Below are 22631 nucleotides of genomic sequence, written 5' to 3' on the forward strand. Positions count from 1 at the left end.
CAGTTGTTGGTGATGGGGGAATGGGGGAAGGGAGGGAAATCTGGGTAGACTTCAGAAAAGAGAGGAAATTATCTCATGCAGTGGAGTGCAAAGCTCTGGGGGATAGGAGGAAGTCTGTGGAGGAAGTAGGTGGGATTGGGTAAGAGAAGAGAAACCTTAAAGAAACAAATATGTCACAGTGGGGGGACTGCGATGGGACCCCCCACTATAGTGGAACACAATGCCTTGGCCTAGGAAGGGAGCCATCTGTCTCTAAGTCTGTCCTACCTAAAGGTGTCTGGTGTCTGAAAGAATGTGTTATTTTCTGAAACGCAGCCCTATGGTCTAGATTCTCAGAGTAGCATGATAGCGGCCCTGGGGGCTCGTGTGATGAGATTCACACAAGAGATTCTTCTTCCTAAAATAAATCTGTCCTGCTTTGCAGCCCCTTCAGGAAGTCAGAAACTAACTCTGATACAGGGCTATCACGCTTTGACCTTCCAGCCTATGTGCTGGAGTGCATTCTGTTTGCTGGGATTCTATTGTCCGGGTCCTCCATCTGGAGGCTGAGGAAGGTGTTACTGTGGGATGCGGGATAGGCAGGAGGGTGCTGTGTTATATTCTCCCTCCCACTGGCAGACTGCTAGATGGCCATCAGAATATGGAGAAGTGGGGAGACAAACACCACTGGTCTAAGAGAACTGTAGACTCAACACCATGAAATGCTTAAGGTTGAGTAAGACCTGCAACTCACTTTGTCCAGGCTCCACACTCTGATCCTGGGGTTGAAAAGAAACGAAACAAAACAAAACAACCAACTCTCTGTCTCCCAGCAGCTATCTAAGGCCAATAGCTCCTCAGCCAGCAGTGGGATGCCATGTCCGTCATCTTCCCTTTATGCTGGGCTTTTTGTCTGGCTAGAGCTTGGGCAGCCCTTGTGCATGCTGTCACAATTGCTGTGAGTTCATTGGTACAGCTGCCCCACTGTGTCAGGAAAACACCTTTTCCTTGATGTTCTGAACCACCTCTGGCCCTTACAGTCTTCCTCTCTCCCGGCTCTGTTATGAAGATCCCTGAGACACCCAGTAGGCAAGATAGCTCAGCAGGTGAATAAATGCATGCTGCCACAACTGAAGAACTGAGTTTGATCCCCAGGCCCCACGTGGTCAGAGGGCAGAACCGGCACAAGTTCTCCTTTGACCTCCACATATGGGTCATATCACGCCAAGTCCTCATTCTTAGACACAAATATGCATACTCACATGCAAATAAGTAAATTCCAAATAAAATAAAATACAGAGAAGTGGAGGAGTTGTCTCAAAAGTTTGTGCCCCCAAAGGAGCAGAGCACAGCCGAGAGTGCAGATCTCTGAACCCCAGCTCTGCTTGCTGTCCACGATGGGGTTTCAAAAGCATCTGGCCCACTCTTCCCAGTTTCCAGCATCTCTGTCTGCCATGCAGGAAGAGCAGTTTCTCACAGGAGCATCTTAGGATAGATATTCGAAAGCAACATTCCAAAGAAAGTCTTTTTAAAAGCAACTGCAGGTAGAAACCTGTGAGCTCATACAGAAAAGCCCCCCAAGAAATAGTCTCCAGTCACAATGAGAGGTAGCACTAGGTTAAAGGGGGAAAAATTCAAGAGCTAACAAACATGGGGTGTAGACATAGCATGCACTTTTCCTCTCCACACTGTCTTCCTTGCTGTGTCCAAAGATGGGACTAGTGCTGAGGCCCCATTGCGGCTCAGAAACTCTCCCCCTTCCCTCCGAACTGTTTGATTTACTTCCCTGATACGTGTCTTTGCGCTTGCTTCTATCCCCTTCCTCATTTCCTCTCCTTCCCTCCCTCCATCTCTCCCCTCTTACTTCTTTTCCACAGGTTTTGCTTTTTACCTAGAAAGGGGATCAAAGGACTAGAATGTCCCAGGTTCCTTAGAGTCAGCCTCAGTGTGTGTAAAACCAACACAGTCAAGCAGAGTTGGGGAGATGGAGAACTCTGCAGCTGCTAACTGGAAGCAGATATTGCTGTGCTGTCTAGGAAGAAATCAGGACACGGGGCCTTATGACTGTAACTCTCCTATTAGCTAGGCACCGTTCCTTAGGTCGGACTTCTGTAAAAGTCAACGCGATGTGGTAATATGTACTCCAGTGGTATGTACATGTAGTGAGAGGTGTATCCAGCGGTGACATGTAACCACAGCTACATGGGCGGCAGAAGCTGGAGGGAGGTCCCTTGAGCCCAAAAATTCACAGCCAGAGTGAGTGAGATAGTGAGGCTTTGTCCCCAAAACAAAGCAACAAACAAAAGCGCTTGGCTAGAGATAGCTCAGCAGTTAAGAGTACTTGCTGCTCTTTGAGTGGACCTCGGCTCATTTTCTGACACCCACATGGCTGCTCACAGTCATCTCTAACTCCAGTTCCAGAGAATCTGATAGCCTCAGCAGGCACCAGGCACACAAGGGATGCACAGACATAGACATACAGGCAAAACACCCATGCACATAAAAATAAAAGTAAGCTAAAAATATAAAACCACCCCACACCTATTTCCTGGGTTCTTTCTACACCATTACTAAGTCAGGCTTAAATTAATATAGGTGAGTCAAGCAGAGCCACAGAGGCTCGGAAGCCTCCAGCAGTGAGCAAAGACAGACAGCCACTCCCCTGGTACCCTTTGCCACTCGTCCCAGCTTTGCTATTAGTTCATTCACTACCCACTCGGCCTGCGTCAAAGCCAGTGACTGAAGACAGCTTCGACAAGTAGAATTAAATTAATATGCTTTTGAGGTCAAAGGATTAAACTGCCTTTTGCAGTAACTACTACTGTATTTGAGTCGTAAGAATCATGCGTACTTAGATAGAAATCAAGCCAGGTCGGATAGGACACACAGGGACTCTCTGATACATTTGGAAATTCTGATTTTGACATGCTCTGTCCCCCAGAAACAGAGAGAAAAGAAATGTTGAGTGGTTACAGTTGACAGCAGTTGGTGTGTGCGTGAGTGTGTGTGTGTGTGTGTGTGTGTGTGTGTGTGTGTGAATTCTGCTTTCCTACTCTCACACTGAGTGATCCCGTTGAGCTTCTGATGGAGTGATTAAGGCCCATTTATAATATTGAGGGGGTAGAGCTACCTCCCCTCTGGCATTAAAAATGTGTTCAATAGGTAGGTGGTGGATACCACCTTGCTTAAAAACATCTGCCCCAAATTCAGTAAGTAAAGGCAATGGTATCCTGAATGCTATCTAGGCATTACCAGGAGATCGAGGGTATAGTAAATGGGTAGGTTGTCAGGGAATGTAATGTTTGTGTTCGCATGAATGAGAAGCAGTGGTTTGGATCCACGTGTGTATCTGTTGGCACCTTGCTCTTGTCAAAGCATCTTTCAGCCTTTTGTCCTTTGGACACATCAGACTACTTGACCCTGGAGGCACCTTCATCTGGATTCACTGGGCAGAAATTCACAAAACAGAGGTGGGGAAGATAGTCGTGGACTGTCTTTTGCAGGCTTGGTGTTGGCTTGAGGGAAGGTGGGGAGGTATTTACATTTTAAGGATGTAGTCTTCAGCCATGTTAAGAATCTGAACCTGAAACAAATGGGATGAAAGTTCTGGAAAGTTTTCCTGGAAAGAGGCTCCTCTATACATTTTGCTTCCTGTGTGGGAAACGGTGCCTTGTAAACTCGTTGGACCATATTAAAATGCTGTGAGAGGCCTCAGCCCGGGCTCTGCTGTCTGAGACAGACCAAGTCTCCCTGAGACAGGTCAGGTGCTTGGCCTCCATGTGAGATGTCTCTGAGTCTGCTTGTCCTGTCTAACAGAGCACCTGAGAGCGGGTAATTTCTTTTAAAATGAACAAACAGGAACTGTTTCTCACTGTGCTGGAGTCTGGGAAGTCCAAATTCAAGGTGTCGGTTTGACCTTGCTGTGAACACACAGACTCCCTAGCTGCCCTTCTTCTCCCTGTCCCAGACATCAGGCTCCTGCAGTTCCCAGACAGAGAGTTGGAAAGCAAGCAAGCTGTGCTGTGGCCTTCCGGCCCTCCCTCCTGTGACTGCAAGATCAGTTTTCGGTCCTACTCAGCCTCTGCCTGCCTCCATGCCCTTTTGGGACATAGGTGAGGCCAGGCTAGGTTGCGTGGTGTGGAGTGCCTTACCCCATGAGAGCCGGTAAGGGTCAGAAACTCCTTTTGTTCTCCGGAACTGAAGGGTTTGTCTTCTCTCCCTTCAGAACTCCCATCATGTGCCATGGCAGTTATCTCCTCTAATACTCTCCCACTACAAGGCCTGATCATGGCTGTCTGTGGTTGTAAGGCTCTCTTTCTTTCTCCTGAAGGGTGTCTGCCTGTATCTCCCTTCAATGAACCTGCTGTTGTTTCTCTTCTGACACTGGTGAGGTCCTTTTGACTGCATCTTCATGTGGAAGAAAAGACCAAGGTGTCAGGCTAGCCTAGCACTGAATGGAACCTCCTTTATAAGGGCCTCAGTTCCATCAAGGGAGGAATGGGCCTGAAGCCTCATCACCTTTAAGACCCTACCTATAGTTCTGTAGCAACAGCTAGGTGCTGCACAGGGCACATACCTTAGCATCCTAATGCCTCAGAAGTGCAGTTTTGTGGAATGGCAGCATCTGCCCTTATTTGAATGGACTAAACGTCTGCTCTCTTGTGCTGACCAGGATTCCGTAGACAGTGTTCTGAATCTGAGAGCAGGGCCCGCCACCTCCCTTCTGTGGCTATTTATACTGCTCCTCTGAGATGAGGAAGCACACCTTTGATAATACCCGATCCAGAGGAAGCAGTGCCCTCTCGGTACGTGCCCTTGTGTTTCGATGAGAGTCAGATCATCCCAGTGGGACCTGAGAGCAATTGCTCTGCTCACCATGAGAGCAGCCATCAGCTCTGGTGGATTTATCTGTAAATCTGCATAGGTTTTAGAATCATCTTTGTACTGGAGTTGGGGGAGGGATAGAAGGTTGCTCAGGTAACTCTGCCCATGTCAGGTGTCCCTGGAGACATAAGCATTCCACTCCAGCAGACAAGCACTAAAGGTCAAATGTGAGGCAGTTCTTGCTTTGTCTTATTCATTTCTTCCTCTTTTTAAGAAGCTTTTTTATGTGTGTAAATTTTTGCCTCCGTGTGTGTACCACACGGCTATAGTGCCCACAAAGGTTAGAAGGGGGCACTGGATCTTCTGGAACTGGAATTGCAGATGGCTGTGAGTCACCAAGTGGAAGCTGGGACTTGAACCTGCGTCCTCTGTAAGAGAAGCCAGTGTTCTTAACCTCTGAGCCATCTCTTCAGCACCACCGCCACCAATTTTCTTTTTAAAAGGAATAACTGCTCACCTTGTGATACATTTGCTCATTTCTTTACTTATTTCTTAGTTGGTTCTCATTACGTATCCCAGTCTAGACTGGGAATACTGAATTCACTGTATATCCCAGGCTGGTCTCTAACTTGTCATTCTGTTTCAGCCTCCTCTAGTGCTGTAATTAAAATCATGGGCCACCCCACCCAGCTCTTTAAAGGCTTTACATGACAAAAAGCACCATGCTGCCTTCCCAGTTGTTAGGAAAGGAATAGGCACATGCATGCTCTCCTTCCACAGGGTTGACTGAGCAGCCCCTTTTGCAGAGAGCATGCTCCAGACTGGATGGAGCTTTAGTGGTTAAGAAGACCCATCTTGTTCCTGGAGGCAGATAGCCCAAAGCCTAGGCCTTCTTGTTATTTAATCACTCACTCCTATAAACAGCACAGCCAACAGGGTGGTGGAGAGAGCTGAAGGAAGACACCACAGAGTGGGAGTTATAGAGTACCCGGCTGCTCCAGGGCCTGTGTGTGTTAAACCTTTATCCCGTGGATCAGGAAACCAGGAAACAAAGGCGGTGACATTAGCGCAGTGGTTTTCAACCTGCGGACTGAGACCCCTTTGTGGGGGTAGGAGGCAAGGGAAGGAGCTGGGGTGCCAAATGGCCCTTTCACAAGGGAAAACAAATATCTAATTATGATTCATAACAGTAGGAAGATTACACTTATGAAGTAGCAACGAAAATACTTTTTATGGCTGGGGGGGTCGCCACAACATGAGGAACTGTCTTCAAGGGTCCCAGCATGAGGAAGGTTGAGAACCAGTGCAGAATGGCTCAGCTAGGTTTTGAAGGCCCACTGGTCAGTCTTCACCCATAAGCATTCCACAATAGTAGCTATATGAAAATGACTTTGTTTGTGGTGTGTGTGTGTGTGTGTGCGTGTGTGCGTGCGTGCGTGCGCGCGCGCGCGCGCGCAGATATGCTCAAAGAGGTCAGAGTTTGGTATCAGGTGTCGTTTTCAGTCTCGCTCCACCTTTTTCTTTTCATGTATATGTGATGTGTATGTGTCTGTGTAGGGGGGTTGCACATGTGTGTGAGGGCGCACATGGATGTCTGTGCATGTGCTTGTGGAGACCAGAGATTGACACAGGTCAATCCTTAATCACCGCCTTATAGACTGAAGCAGCATCCCTTGGTTGAACCCAGCCAGCCCTAGCTAGCCAGCTTACCCTGGAACTAGCCTGCCTCCACCTCATGGGCAGTGGAGTTATGACTGGGCTACCATGCCCGCCTGAAGTTTACCTGGGTGCTCAAGGTACAGGCTCAGGTCCTCACACTTGCATGAAGAGTGGTTCACCCATTGAGCCTTTTCCCAGATCTGCCCTCCCCACTCCTTTTGAGACAGGGCCTCTTACGGAAACTAGAGATGACCAATTTGGTTAAACTGGCTGGCCAGCAATCCCCCCAAATCCTCCTCTCTCCTCCTCCCAGCACTGGCATTATATAGGTTCCCCACCACTGTGCCAGACTTTTATGCGGGTACAGGAGATTTAAACCCGGGACCCTGCTTTCTGCGAAGATCTTTACCAGCTGAACCGCTTCCCAGAAAGTAATTTTTAATCTATGTGCTTAAAGACAAAACAGCTAGAGCCTGTCTCCAGCCCTCATTTCTGGGGTAGAATGGAGATGGAGTGAGGAAAACCCAAAAGGCCTGTGTGGGTATAGTGCAGAGAATGAGGGAAAGCATACAAAACGAATGAGATTGTGTAAGGGAGGGCAGGAGCTGACCAAGATCAGCTCCAAAGCTAACGTTGCCTTTTTCCCAAGAAGACCCTCCCAGACTTGCATGTGATCTGAAGACTTGGAGATGTATTCTTCAGGCCTGCTTGAGCTATTTCAGATGAATGTAACGCACACACTGAGAACAGCCAGTCTGGAAATGTTTTATTTAATGTACCGTCCTGTCTCTCCAAGGTCTCTTCCCAAGCCAATTGTGTTCATTTTTTTTGGAGGCCTACGGAATGGTGTTTCCTCAATGGTTCGCAAAGCTCTGTTTCTGTGGCCATTTCAGTCCTTAGCAAGGATCTCTGCTGACAGTAAAGCCCGGTGCTGTGTGTGCCGTCTTTGCTTCTGTCATCATCCATGGCTCTCAGATAAAGAAACAGACTTAGAGGAATTCGATGATTTGCTTTGAGGTCCCACCGGCTTCTGTGAGAGTCTGGGCAATCAACCTGGCAGGATTGAAGATTTTCAAAATACAATCATGGGTGCCTCTCCCTTTGGCTATCAGACGATTGAGACAATGGGACCCCCAAAATTGGAATTTCCCCCAGAAATCTCATGCTGGGAGATAGAAAAGTCTGGAAGCCTGATGTCAGACAGACAGGGAGCTTGTCTCCTGGAAAGAGGCTTCGTGTTGTTTGGAGAGATTAGAGCTGAGGCCGCAGCAATGGGTGGAGCACACCTTGGCCGGGACTGCTTGGTGATGAATGCCTCTTAACCCCATGGTCCTCAACTTTCCTAACGCTGCGACCCTTTGATGCAGTTCCTCATGCTGTGGTGACCCCCAACTGTGAAATTACTTCGTTGATACTTCCTAACTATAATTTTGCTGCTGTTAAGAATTGTAATTATCCCATATGCAGAATTTCTGATATGTGACCCCTGTGAAAGAGTCGGGCCATGTCAAAGGGGTCACGACCCACATGTCAAAGGGGTCACGACCCACATAACCTCTGTTTAAGGCTATAATCTTGTGCTGGGATCCCAAAGATGGGTTTGGCGGGTCACTGACTCTCATCTTCTCCTGTGGGCCGGGTAAATCTCCTCTCTCAGCTTTTCACTGTGACCTACCTAACTTACTTACTTGGCCTATGGAGGACCGGTAGCCAACCCTTACTTCTTTCGCAGGGATGCCAGGGCCGGACTGGTTCTAACACGTCTGGTACATCAGCCTTAGACAGTTGCTTGCCTGGTGCTTAGCCCTACACTGTCTTGCCTCCCCAGAGAGAACACTTCTTACTTTACCCGCATGACAACCTCTCCAGAGTTAATCATGAAGCTAACCCTAAAACTTAGATTGTACATTACATTTCACTCTCTAGGTCCCAACAGTTAAATCTCACAGCTTGGGGGTGAGGGACGGAGGGCATGAAAATGAAAGGAAATTGAATAGAACACCAGGTACCTTCTACTGGCCTGAAGTAACCTTGTAAGCACATGACAGAGTTAGCAGACCACAAAGATACTGAACTAGCTCCCTGGCTCACTAGCTTGGTCTTGCTGACACAAATAAGGAGACTCTAAAGGAGAGATGTGCAGTGTGGGATGAATGTGTGTTCAAATGTAACAAGTAAAGGTTTGGAAGAGAGAACTGGAGGCCAGAACAGAACAGTTTTTAACATTTATCAGGCGCTTACTGTGTGCTTTGGTAAATACAGATAATTAAATGGAGTCCCTCACTTACGTTCACCCCAGTTCGTTTAACAGCCTTACAAAGCTGTTACCACAGCCCCTTCCTCCTCCTCCTTTTTACTTTTGAAGCTATTGACCTTTTTTAAGGACCCGCATTACTGAGAGACGCCTCACAGACATTACACATCACCCAGCGCGATCCAGTGCTTCTTCGCGGCTTGCGCGCTGTCCTCCCATTCTGCAGATGAAGACCAGTTGGAAAACTTCCTGGATTGCTTCTCTCTCTCTCCCTCTTCCGTCGTTGCCCCTCTGCCATTCTCATCTCACAGTAACCAGAGTCAGCTTACGTAAATGTCTCTGGATTGCCTCCTCCACACTTCAGGGACCCCAGTGACTTTGCCCTGTGTTTGTCATAAGCCCCACAATCTCCGTGACCCATGGCGCAGTGAACCTTCCAGCCCAGTGGCTTCAAACTGCAGTGTGGGTTGGAGTTGGAGCGTGCAGGAAGCCTTGTGGAGACAGGCTGCAGGTGCGCCCTGAGTGTCTACGTGTGTTTTGAGACAGGGCCTCCTATTTCCCAGGCTGGGCTTTATCTCAGTGTGTAGTCAAGGATGACCTTGCAGGCTACCTACTGAGGTACATCCCCGCCCCACACTCTGAATTTCTAACCATATGGGTGGTCCAGGAAACACCCTTTGAGAACCACTGAGGAACCTCTCATTGACTATTACATTTGCTCCACTCCTGGTTGATCATGCTCCAGCTGCGCTTTCTGCCATCATTTTTGTAAGCCAGTCATTCTCTGTGGGTAACTTGAGGGCCCAAGAAAATGAAAATTGCTTCCTAAGGGGTAAAGAAAACACTGAGACCTCTTGGTAGTCTGAGGCTCTTCAGAGCATCATTCTGCCTTAGGGACATAGACAGTGTCTGTAGGATGAAGTGATGGAGGGGGGAGGGGCAGGGAAGCAAGTTTCTTGACCACAGTAGTGAAGTAAAAAAGAAAAGGGAGGAGAGAAAACTTCTGCAACAGTGTCTTGAACTAAGCAAGGTTTCGTCTTGGCCTTTGTACTTCTTGGTTCTCTCCTTCCAGAATGTTCTTGTCTCAGGCTTACCAAAGCTGATTCCCAAGCATAACCATCACAGATTACACGTCAGCCTCCTCAAGCAGCCCCTTCCCACCTGCCCCGCCTAGAGCAACACCTCTCCCACATCTCCCTGCATCCTGTTTGTGTGGTACTTACTTGCCCATCTGAAGTCATCTTGCAGGTTGGTTTGCTTGCCTCCTTCACTAGAGAGCAATGTCACCATTGAGTTCCCTGATGATTACGAAGTTCTAGAAAATAAGAAGAGCCAGCTATTATTTGTGAATACATGAAGATGAGTTTATCACACGGTCCACAGAGAAGTGGGGCTGAGACTTGAACCCAAGGCCTACCTGATCGAAGAGACTTGGCAGAAGAATGACATCAGAGTTACTGGGCTCGTAGATGACTGTGAGCCTCTGATGGCCATTTAAGGAGCCAGGCCTTTCCCAACATCTTTTTCCAAGTCGTTGAAAGTGCTTCCCACCACTGTTTTCTCCCATGCGTATCACAAGCAGGAATAAGGAATAAGATGAGGAGGTCTGTGCCAATGGCGATAGGTGACAGCTTACTCCCCTTTCACAAACTCCGAGGCTAGAGCTCAAAACCTTAATCAAATGCCCAAGGTTGCAACAGCCTGCAGCTGAAGAGAATGGAGAGCCAGCCTATTCTCTTGTCTTCCTCTGGAACCTGAGCACGAGTCTGTTACACGTGAGTCTAGCCCAGCACCCGTAGAGTGAGAGCCACCACATTCTAGAACATTTCCTTCGTCTCAGGCTTTGGACACAGATGTAATAGGCCCTTTTTGTTGTTGTTCTTCTTGTGCCTATCCCAGCCTGGAAAGTGAGGAAGTTACTTAAAATGGCTTACCTCGTGACCCACAAGTTGCATATAGATAATTTCTGATCCCTTCATCTGTGGCATGAGATTCAGTTGTCTGTTATCCATGCCCAATCAAGTATGTGATCATTTGTGTTAGACCCAAGAGAAGGCCCTGGCTCTAAGTAGGTCTACTCACTAGAAAGGGGGGAGGGGAGGAAGCAGTGCAGAAAGCAGGCAGAATGCACCATGTTCCCGGTTGCATGGGAATCAGGTATTCTCATAATCAGAAAAAAAAAAAGAATTGATAGAGCAGCATCATATTCAACTAAAGAAGAAAAGCATCCCTATTGTCCCAGATGCAATCTTAATAGATGACTATTAAGATTGTGTGTCTGCAGCAGGAATTTTCTGTAGCAGAACTCAAAATTCCTGGAACACAAAGAGAAAAAGGCTGCAACTGAACAAGACAGGGAACTCTGTAGATAAATGACTCCCCCCTAGAACATTCACGGGCTGCAGGAGCAGCGTGGCTCACCCGTTCCCAGTCCTGGCTTCTGTGCTGCTCTTGGCCCAGTCTACACGGTGAGAACACCTGTTTCCTTAAACAAGTCAGTTCAAGGCTGGTGAGTAAAGGGACTTGCTGCCTCGCTGGACAACCTGTGCTCTATGCTCATGACCCACACAATAGGGAAGAACCCGGTTCCAAAAACTGTCCTCTGACTTCCGTGTGCTTGTGTGCAAGCGGAAGTACATGTGTGCACACACTCACATGCAATAATGATTGATATTAATAATAAAAATGAAAAAGGTAAACAAATCGCTTCTGGTAGACTTCTTTCGAGCTCCCATTTGCTTGCCAGGGCTCCTCCTACCTGCCCCAGGGGCTGTTGTAAACCTCTTTGGTGCCTTTATTTCCCATTCACTTTAGTGTCCTAAAGGGATGAACTACAGAGTCAGCCAGATTCACCCTGACAGGCCACTGCTGATTGCTGAAAGGCTCCTAGGCAAGACCTACATTCACTCCTGGCTCTCGCTCTTTAAGTGAGTCTCACTGTGCAGCCCAGGCTGGCTCCAAACGTGTGTTCCTCCTGCCTCCAGCTGAGCCAAGATTACACATGTGTGCAACCTCAACGGCTTTCCATTAGTTATTACACTTTTAAATTCTACTCAGTCAGGAGGAAACAGTGAATTCAGGTATCGGACATGAGCTCTCTATATAAAGCTACATGTGTTTCTAGTTTCTGACTCTGTCGAGTGTTGTTTTGATTTTAGTGGTGGATAAGTACACGAAATATATTCAGTGCCGAAAGTGTCGAATTTAATGTGAGGCTTCACAGCGTCCATCTTGAATGCTAAATCTAGCTGTAGATAAGTTCATTAAGTTGGGTAGTCATTGGTTAATTTTAGTGTGTGATATTTTTATTTACTTCCAAGTTCTTATAATAAAGAAAAATTGGTTTCAGTTGCATAGAAAGAACTTTACTTTTTTGGAGAATTTTATAGCAAGACTGTTGGATGTACAGAAAGAGTACCCTCATTCTCCCTCCGCCTCACCCCCATCGATACACCCCCGAGACAGGCGTCTTGACACTGACTAACTATAGAACCATAAAGAAAAGTCACATTGAAGTGACTTCACTTAAAAAGTGGAATTATGACTCATAAAGTTCAAAAGAGGAAATAGTAGTGAAAGCATTTGACTCGGATTACACCTTGAGATACTGTCTCAAAATGAAAACAAAAACAAAACAACAGGTTTGGAGGCACATGCCTGTACTATAGCACTTGGAAGGAGGAAACAGGGAAAATTAAAGGCTAGAGAGACTTGAAGGCCAGCCTGAGACTCTGTCTTAAAAAGAGAAAAGGAGCGAGGTAGTGTCCCATGCCTTTAATCTCAATACTTGAGGGACAGATGTAGGCAGATCTCTGTGAATTAGAGGTCAGTTCAGTCTATATAGCAAGTTCCAGTTCAACCTGGACCCTGTCTCAAGAAGGAGAAGCGAGGAGAGGGGGAGGGTTAAGAGAAGGGGGAAAAGTAGCTTTAGAAGTTTATGTCAAGGACCTACTTACTTCTTTCTTTCCTGGGGCTCATGGGGCCCACCTCTCACCCAGCCTGTGCCCATGGAAAGCGTCTGTTCTAAAGGAGTCCATAGCTGGTGAAAAATGGCAGGTTCAGTGAAGGGAGGAAAATGGCGGGTTCAGTGAAGGGAGGAAATCCATGTTAAGATCACATAGGTAGTAGAGAATAAAGCTGGGCTTTAACTCCAAGCCTGTGCTCCTGACTTTCATGCTTTGTTGAAGTTTTGAAACAAGGTCTCACTGTGTAGCCCTAGCTGCCCTGGAACTCACTGGGTGAAACAGGATGGCTTCAAACTTACAGCTGTCCTGCTGGGATTACAGTATCCACCACACCAGCTGCTTCAGCTACTGCTTAGGAGATGCTTACAATGCATTTAGCCAGCGGTTCTCAACCTTCCCAACGCCATGACCCTTTAATACAGTTCCTCATGTTGTAGTGATCCCCAACCATGAAATTATTTTTGTTGCTACTTCATAACTTCAATCTTGCAAGTTATGACTTGTAATGTGAAAATCTAATATGTGACCCCTGTAAAAGGGTCATTCAACCCCCAAAGGGGTCTCAACCCAAAGGTTGAGAACCACTGTTTTGAGCAAAATTGTCCTTCTTGCAGTGGATCCTCAGAATGAAGTAGATATGTCTAGCCTAACATCACCAGCCAGGCTGCCCCAGACCAGGGTCAGACATCCCAGACCTGTATGGCTCCTAAGGAACTGCTCCTCCCCCTGCTCTGTCCTAAATGGCTAAAGCAAACCCTAGCTTCTGTTTTTCACCTGTCCAGAGTGCGGTCGGAACTCTGAATTACACAGCTGAGTGATCGCAGAGAGCTTGCAGCATGCCTTGCCAGCTTCCCAGAAGGACACTTCCACCTTCCCCGCCCCCAAACGGCCAGCCTCATACCCTATACCTCCCACCCTCCTCCCACTTCAGAACAAGTGTCAGGGGAACAAGTGTCAGAAAGGGGCCCATGTAGGCCGCAGGGGAAAATATTTGGTTCCCTGGATACAGCCTTATGTGTTGGGCTCCTCTGTATTCCTCTCCCTTCCAAGGGAGGGAAGTGAGAATAGTACAGAGAAGGAAGAGAAGTGAGGAGAAACTTACCAACTAAACAGAATGGCCGGGCTCGTGAGAATGACACATGCTCTGTTTTGCTGGTGAACAAGAAATCCTGACCGATCTTGCATAAACGACAGAGGCTTTGACATGGGAGTGAGGTTGCCTGGGTCGAGTGCCATAAGACACATTTGCCTGATGTTGCAAGGGCCTCTACCTTGCTCTGTGCCCAACATGCTGACACCGTCTTGGCAGGAGTTATTATCACTGTTTGAAAGATATTTTTTTTAATCGTTCAATTTTAGTAAGCTGAGGCGTGGACATGGCTGTGCACATCTGAGGTTTCTGGCATCTGATCTCTACCACATGGTCTCGCAGCAGCCTGAGCATCCTGAAGATGCAGATGGCCATTGCTATTATACCATGCTGTGCTGGCTGAGGTTTCACAGCCTGTCTTCTGGGACAGAGCACCAACTTATGGCATTTGCCAGTCTTTGTGGTGGAAATATTCTTACCAAGTTGAGAAGAGCTGAACTATAGTCTGTTGCTCCCGTTCAAGTTCAGTGAACATAAATGCCCCCAGTAGCCAAGGTAAAATGTGAAATGTCGTTGACTTGGACAGCAGAGTGTTCCAAATGCCTTTGCCTTGAGCTGTGCATGTCACTGCTCTTATGTGTGTGCTTAAATAAAGCACATTAAATATGTCCTGTAATTTTTAATATTATTTGTGCCACATAACCAGCTTGAGAGTGTACATTCATTGGGCTCTCAGGAGCTGCTGTGACTCGTCCCGACACACATTCTCTCGAGAAAGTTTTGTTCTCCTCATCATTTGCCTGCTGCATGCTAATTTGATAGACTGATTGATTGGAAGGGAAAGGCCATTCTCCTTTTCATAGTGTTGTCTTCTCCTAACCTGTGGCCTTCCAGTTATTATTTTCTTTCATTTCATTAAAATTTAATTTCATGAGAACTTCAAAAGGACTCCATAATCCCACCTAAAAACAGAGCCTACCTAGTGATAGGAAATATTTATGACTTAGTATTGGGAACTTCTAGACTGAGAGGGATGTTTCTTTTGTAATAATGATGATAGCCTGGATCATGGTATTAAAGTTTGTCTGGACTGGGTCAGTAGCTCACTAGCAGGGTATTTGCCTAGTGAGTGAAAGGCCCTGGGCTTCATCTCCAGTACAAACAAGAAATGGAGGAAGAAAAAAGTTTTGTTTTGTTTTTTCTAAAAGCCCCAAATAAATTTAAATTTCTACTTTTCCAATTTGGTAAACTTTTCTCAATCCTTTGCCCCAATATAATATTTTCTATCAGCTGATTTGAGACAGGCTAGAACTCTGGCTCTAATCTTGCCCGTTTTAATTAACTGTGAGTTTCCTGAGGATTTCTTCAGCCTGTGCTTGCACGCAGATTGCAAAGAACAGAGAGAATGGTAAATACCAGCCTAAGGTCTGAGTGGAGTTGATGAAGGATGGCAGCAGAATAACTGTAAGGTGTGTACTCAAAATCAGGGCTAAGGGGGCTTGGGTTCTCTAACTAAGGTTTGTTGGTGTTTCCATCTGACATATGTGATCTGTTTGCCCTGCAGCGGCTTTGAGTCGGGCTTGCTGTGCGTGTTATACAGTCAGTAAGGAGTGCCCAGAGCATCTTTACATCACAAACACAGCCATTCATTGGGAAAAGCCCTTCCCCTGATGGCACAAGTCATTACTTTTTAAATTTTCGAAAGACGCTCTGCCCCTGCCTCTTCCGATTGGCTGTCTTTCTCAGGAAAAGAGAAAACAGTTGGCAGAACTAAAAGTTTCCAGACCACAGGGTGGCTGCTACTTGCATAACCCTAAAGCCAAAATTTCCACTTTCTCCAGTTCCACTGGGGACTTCACTCACAGCTAAGCTGTGCTGCAGACCTGCCACAGATTGCCTTGGTTACACTTGTGTGACTTTTCCTGTTTTCAGTATTTGCACGCTCCTAGTTCTTTTTGCTCCCTTCACTTTTTTAAAGAAAGATTTAGTTATTTATATATGTGAGCATTCTATTTGCATGTATGCCTGAATTACAGAAAGAGAGCATCAGATCCTATTATAGATGGCTGTGAGCCACCCTGTGGTTGTTGGGAATTGAACTCAGTACCTCTGGAAGAGCAGACAGTACTCTTAACTGCTGAGCCATCTCTCCAGCACCCCTCCTTCTTTCACTTGTGTGTGTGTGTGTGTGTGTGAGAGAGAGAGAGAGAGAGAGAGAGAGAGAGAGAGAGAGAGGAAGAGAGAGGGAGAAAGAGAGAGAGAGGGAGAGAGCGAGAGACTCATTGATACTATACCACAATGTCCAAAAATACAGCCTAACCACTGGTTTTCAAGAAGGAAGAACTGCAGAAATAACCTGGGTGGCTTTGTGGCCATGAACTCTTGACAGTCTTCTCTGGCCACCGGCTGGGAGGTACAAGCTGCAGAAGCACCTCCAAACCATTTCCAGGGAGTGTGATTGTCACTGCCCTTCCATGGATGGAGTTATAGCCCCAGCCTTTTTCCTTGTCAACTGGTGAGCTCCTTATTAAATTGGCTCTGTTCCTTATTACCTGTTGGCACCTCAGGGAATTATTCTCAGACACTTAGGGGTCCTGCTTTCTAACTGTAAAAGAGAAAATGAAACTGGTTATTTCATGGGGCGCTGTGAGTGCACAGTAGACAAAATGCATGCAAGCATACATGATGTAGGTGGGGCTAGGAAGGTGACTCAAGACTGAGTTTGATCCTCACAACACTTTAATAATAATGAAAAAAAAAAGCCATTCTGAAGCTAAGCATGGTAGAGCATAACTTTAATCCCACACTCAGGAGGGAAAGACAGGTAGATCTCTGTGAGTTCAAGGTCTACATAGTGAGCTTGAGCTACACAGAGAGACCCTATCTCAAACAAAACAAAACAAACAAACAAACAAACATGCATGGCAACCCATACTTGTAATTCCCATGCTAGGGAGACAGGGATGGATGGAAACTCAGGACTTGCTGGCCAGACAGCCTAGCCTAATCTGGAAACCCCCGGACAGTGAGAGATCTATCTCCAAAAACCAAGATGGACAGCACCTGAGGAACTCTGTTCAAGCTTATCCTTTGTCCTCCCTACGCACGCACACATGGGCATATGAACCCACATGTACGCATGCATACACAGCAGTGTGTAAGCATACATACACACATACAAAGAAACAGGGCATAAAGTCATGCGTGTTAATATGAGTTTTCCAAAAGAGAAACCGGAACAGTCTAGGACCCGAGTGAAGTAACGGGCGTGAGGGGTTGGGTAGGGGAGGAAATAAGGGGGAAATGTGCTCAAAGCACATCATATACTTTTATGAAAATGACCTTATGGGAGCCAGTGTCATGCACAACAAATACTCCAGTTTAAAAACATTTTCTGAGGGAGGACCTGGGAGGAATAGGGAGAGAGGAAAGAACATATTCAAAATATATTGTATGACATTCTCAGAGAATAAATAGAAACATTAAATACATGGTAAGTAGGTAAATAAACACACTTGACATAAATAATCTATCTGCATATAAACTGTGTGTGAGAGAGAGACAGAGAAAGAAGGAGAAAGAAGAGAGAGAGAGAGAGAGAGAGAGAGAGAGAGAGAGAATTAAGAAAGCCCTGAACGGTCTGGCTACGACCATACAAAAACCGAGAGATTAACAACAGCTTCCCCTGACTTCAGGCACAGGGGCTGCTGTAAATGTGTTTGTGTGTAGTACTGGTGATTAATCTGGGTGTCTCACACTTACTCAGAGCTATGCCCCCATCCCTAAACAGTGCTTTTGAGTTAGTTTATCGATTGTGACAGGGAAATAAGAAAGGAATTAATCCCAGATATTGGATTGCTGCACTCTCCAGGGTTTGACTAATGGGTTGATTTTCTACTTGAATATGACTGTTTGAACATCTTAATATTTCAAAAGAAACAGGTGGGGGAGGGCGGGAATAAGCCACTTAAGCATTTAAGGTTAGCAGAATAGTTACCGAGTCACGAGTCACATCTACTGGCCATGGGACTCGCTGTGCTGAGCTGGTTGGTGTCTTCCACTTGGTAATGGTTACCCTTTGTTCGAGATAGGCTTTAGGCTCCACTGGCTTGAGTTCAGAGGAAAACAGTTCAACAGGGAAGGTTGGAAGTCTATGGATGGAGTGTGTGCTTCGCACGAGCAGCACCCAGAGAGAATGACAAAGAATTACATGAAACCAGGCATGGCGACACACACCATGAAAGCCGGTCTGAGCTGCAGAATGAACCAACTCCAGGCCAGCCTAAGCTGCAGAATGGGGTCCTGCCTCAGACAACAGCTGTGAGTGTGTGATATGTGTGTGTGAGTAGAGGGGTATGGGTATGGAGGTCAGAGGACAATGTATAAGAATTGCTGAAGCTGGGTCTTTCTTGCTGTTTCTGCCAATTTGCTCTTAACCAAGTACTCAGGGTAGCTAGCCCAATAGCTTCCAGCCAAGGCTGTGGCCTCCACCGCTTACTTCACTGTTGGGATGTGGTACCAGGCTGCTCTCCTGGTGGCCCTCAACTCCAGGAGTGATGTTTTTCTTCTTTTCTTTTCAGCCAGCCTTATAATAGCAGGCTACTGTTTTGAAGGGATTAATTACTCTTGTGAAAATGCCCTCTCCAGGGACTACCCTGCCCCCAAGGAACTGGTGCTAAAAACAAAAACAAAACAAAACAACAACAACAAAAAAAAAAAAAAAAAAAAAAAAAAAAACCAGCTGTGCACCAAATCCAGAATCCAGAATCCAGACCCCAAGCCTGCCTCGTGGACTTTCTCCACAAACCTCCCCCAAGCTGAAAAGAACTTAAAATTGAATGCTAATACCCAGAAAAGAGGTTAGCCTTTCAGGCCCTGCTGGTGGCCACTCCTCAACAACAATGAACAAGGAAACATTCTCTCCTTCCATAGCCTCATTTCATGCGCCTCCTGGGTAAAGAGAAATTGAGCTCTAGCGGAGCCTTGAACTCAATTCAATGGCCAGCTTTATCTCAAGTCCTCACCCGTGCCTTTTTTGCATCTGTTGTCTGTTTGGGTAGGTAGGTTGGTAGGTAGTTGTGCGTATATGCCAGGGCACATCTATAGAGGTCAAAGGATAACTTAGGTCTCCTCTCTCATTCCACTTTGTGGGTTTCCAGGGATCAAACTCAGGCATCGGACTTGCCAACAATCCCTTTCACCTGCTGAACCTTAAGCCCTTTCCATGAACTAAAAACTTCATCCTGGTTTAATCGTTAATAGCTTCTCTCCTTGTCTCTAAAGCACATTTTCTCCAAAGGAGCAATTCTGTCTGGGAGCAGACATTTAGCAATGTTTGGAGATGTATTTAGGGTCATAGCAGTGGCAAGTGTCCACTTACTCCTGGTCCTTGGCTCCACATCCCAGAGGACACCAAAAAGCCTGCAGCTGCACATGGCCGCGGTATTGAGGCTGAGAACACTAGGGTGAGCTCCATGAGCAGTGCCCTTTGGGTTGTCTCTGATGGTCCCCACGTGAGCTGACAGTGGCACCTTTCTCCAAAGGCTGTCCCTTGAGCAGGTGTGTGAGCACATGATGGACAGACGCCCCGAAGGCTTGAATGGAATTGTGCACCTGATATGATCACAGGCCTGGTTAATGTGGACTCAGGCCCAGGAGGCCACACAACTGATAAGTATCATCCTGAGCCACGGAAGCACGGCAGAGCCAGGGACACCACTCACCAAGATGGTATGCATTCCATCTGGGCTGAGAAGGAAAACCTACCTAGTAAACACAGGCAGTGATTTCAGGGGGTACCCAGCCTGGCCATTTCTTCTTGTTACGTTTCCTTAGGATGGTGATTCGGTGGCTCAGTTTCCTCCCTTCCTCTTTTGTTTGTTCTGACGAAGATGTCTGATTCACCCAAAGCTGTCCTTGTGCTCTCCGTCCTTCTGCCTCAGACTCCTGAGTGGCTGGGATTACAGACATACATCTCCACACTCAGCACTCAGCCTCATCTTCAGCAAACTGAATTCCCACATATTTTCCTCATTCCTCCTCACCTAGCCATTTTTCTCCTTTTACTTCTTTGCTGCCTGCCATTCTTCCTCACTCTCTGTCTCTTTTACCATTCCTACTCCCAGGGGGCCTGCCAGGGGCCTGCGATTCCCACCCTGCACTGTAGCAACATGCCCAGCCACTCCGGGGACTGCACTCTGTACAATCAGAGTAGTGATGTTTCCCACTTCTTGGGCTCGTCAGCAGCATGCAGCAGGAGAGCGCACAAGTTGTGTGCCTCTAAGTCGGTGCTTAATAGAAAGTGCAGTTGCATGCTGGGAAGGCAGGCTCTGTCTTGAGAGTACTGAAAGGGGAAATCACAGCTGACTTTCTGGAGACATCTGTGTCAGTGCAGGCTGTTCTCGGAATGAGAGTGTCAATAGCTCATGTTCAGTCACCACCCAGGGACGATATAAAAGGGCCCTGTTCCGCTGGGGTTGACATCATCCGGGTGAAATATAAAACTCAGTCCACTCAATAGGTCTCAAAGTAAGACTGGCCTAGATCCCCACCGCCCCCCCTCCCCCCCCCCCCCACTCCAGAGACTCTCATCTGATGAATTTAATAGCTCACCTTGCTTTCTGGATGGAAAACTTGTTTCCCGGTGTGTCGGGTTTTCTGGGCCATGGCTTGGGATTGCTTGAGAACAGCCTCTCTTTAGATCATACTCTGTCAGGGTAAATCAGCAGTTCTCAATCTGGGGGTCAAGCCAGAGTTGACCCTAAGACCATCGGGAAACAGATACTTACATTAAGATTCATAACGGTAGCATGATTGCAGTTATGAAGTAGCAACGAAAACAATTGTATGGTTGGGGGTCACCAGGACATGAGGAACTGTATTAAAAGGTCACAGCATCAGGGAGGTTGACAGCCACTGGCGTAGATGTTTATGGATGTGTTTCCGCATCTAGATTCGACTCATTCACTAGGAAGACACAGGTGCACAGGTGCCATGACTCCTGTGGAGGTTAAGGGAGAACCTTAGGCATCTGTCCTTGCCTTCCATTTGGTTCCAAAGCATCTTTGGCTCCAGGCTAACTAGCCAGTGAGCTTCCAGGAATTCTTCCGCCTCTACCTTCTACCACTCCATAGGAACGCTAGGATTACGGATGTGTTCTTCTGGGGATCGTAATTCAGATCTCCCAGCCTTCACTCTGATTTTTGGAGACCCTGTTTTTTTACATGGAAGCCCTGGGAGAGTACTGAGGACAACACAGTCAAGGTCTCCCATCCTGTGGCAGAAGACAAGCAAACAAGAGCTGAGTGAGAAACTGTAGGTCTTAGGGATGCAGCACGGCATGGTGGAGTAGAGGAGGCTCCACCTTAGCTGAAACAGGGAGGTTACCCCTGAGAAGGTGACAGGCGTCTGAGCTCAGATCTGAAGGAGGTGAAGGGACCTGTGGATGGGTTGAATTAGGGGCAGGGCATTCCAGGAAGAGGGGGAAGTATCTGTGAAGCCCCAAAGGAGGGCCAAGGTTTGATTTGAAGGAAGGAAAGAAGGCCAGTGTGGCTGTGCTGAGGTAGATGTGAGACAAGAGACAGGTGAAAGTAAAAGAGATGAGCCTGGGGTTAGTTTCTCTTCTTGTCACTGTGACAAAATGGAAGGAAGGATTTATTTTGGCTCACAGTTCAATCCATCATAGCCGGCAGTCATGGCAGCAAGAACATTGCATCCATAGTCAGAAACAAGAGGAGAGGGGTAGGGAGAGGAAGGCTGGTGCTCAGCCCACATCTTCCTAGTTAGTCCAGGACCTCAGCCCATGGGCTGTTGCCACCAACATTTAAGACAGGTCTCCCATCATCAATTGACTCATGGAGGCTCCCTCAAGGGCATGCCCTGAGGATTGTGAAGTAAAGCCTGTCTACAATATTAACCATTATAGACCCGTCCTTGTCAATGCAGGCGAGGGGTTAGCTCCCCGGGTGTGGTGTGTGGGGAGAGATTAGACATCGCTGAGTAGGAAAGCAGAGAGGTCCAATCTGCATTTAGAAGGTGTCACTCCCGTGGCCACGTCCTCACCTCGATAGGACACTGCCCAGCTCCACAGGAGTGGAGGACATGGTCAGAATGCTGACTTTGCACCCATCCAGATAGCAGTTTGGACCTCGGCTGGGTCATACCACCCAAAGTCATCTTTATGAGGCAAGGTCTCTTCTGCTGAGTCTCAGGAAAAGCCGGTAGGGAACAAGAAGAAGGAGGGGAAACAAGAAGCTTGCCACTTCCTCACCAAGTGCTTCTGTGCTCCAAACATCAGCTAAAACAAAACCAAAGACAGCTAGGAGGTTGCTCTTTTTTTTTTTTTTTTCATGGTTGTTATTTCCTGTTTGCTTTTTAGCCTGACCCCAGATATTCTAAGTAGCTCCCTTCTGCCTGCATAGGATTGTCTTTTGGTTCACCTGGCTCTCCTCTGGCATCTCCTGAGTCAGGTAGAAAGGCTGGGGCTGGGGCCAGGTGGTGAGTGTTCCCTTATAAACCAGAACCTGCCACATCTGGCAGCTGGATGGAGAGGTCAAGCCTGTAGCAGATTTCTCACTTCCCTGTAGACCTTCCCCGCATGACAACTGCCACACTAGACAAAGCATCTCCACCAGCTACCAGCACTTGCAGGCTGAAGACCCGCTCTTATCAGCTGGGAAGCAAACACAGTCTGAGGTGGGAGTTCTAACCCAGCATGCACCATTCTAACGTCCAGATACCTGTGGATGGGTGGGGAAGAGGTGGGGGAGGGGAGTGTGACTCGTCTGGTGGGTGCTGCACAAGGGTCTCCAAAGAGATCCCATTTGAATACATTGTGTTGTGTGTTTGTACTTGAGAAGTT

General features: G+C 47.2%; 1 protein-coding gene and 1 long non-coding RNA gene across 3 annotated transcripts in view; one reads left to right on the forward strand and one right to left on the reverse strand.

Annotated features, from left to right (window-relative positions):
* Frmd4b (FERM domain containing 4B) overlaps positions 1 to 22631 on the forward strand; it is a 229009-nt gene that overhangs the window by 75299 nt on the left and 131079 nt on the right. The gene's annotated exons all lie outside the window — the stretch shown is intronic.
* LOC129692225 (uncharacterized) lies at positions 7245 to 10588 on the reverse strand. The gene is made up of 3 exons (XR_008722661.1): positions 10134 to 10588; positions 9940 to 10031; positions 7245 to 7515 (listed from the first exon to the last, which is right to left on the reverse strand). It is a non-coding gene; the product is annotated as an uncharacterized LOC129692225 (long non-coding RNA).

This window comes from Psammomys obesus, unplaced genomic scaffold (assembly GCF_907164565.1).
Source record: "Psammomys obesus unplaced genomic scaffold, mPsaObe1.curated_primary_1811, whole genome shotgun sequence".
NCBI classification, from domain to species: domain Eukaryota; kingdom Metazoa; phylum Chordata; class Mammalia; order Rodentia; family Muridae; genus Psammomys; species Psammomys obesus.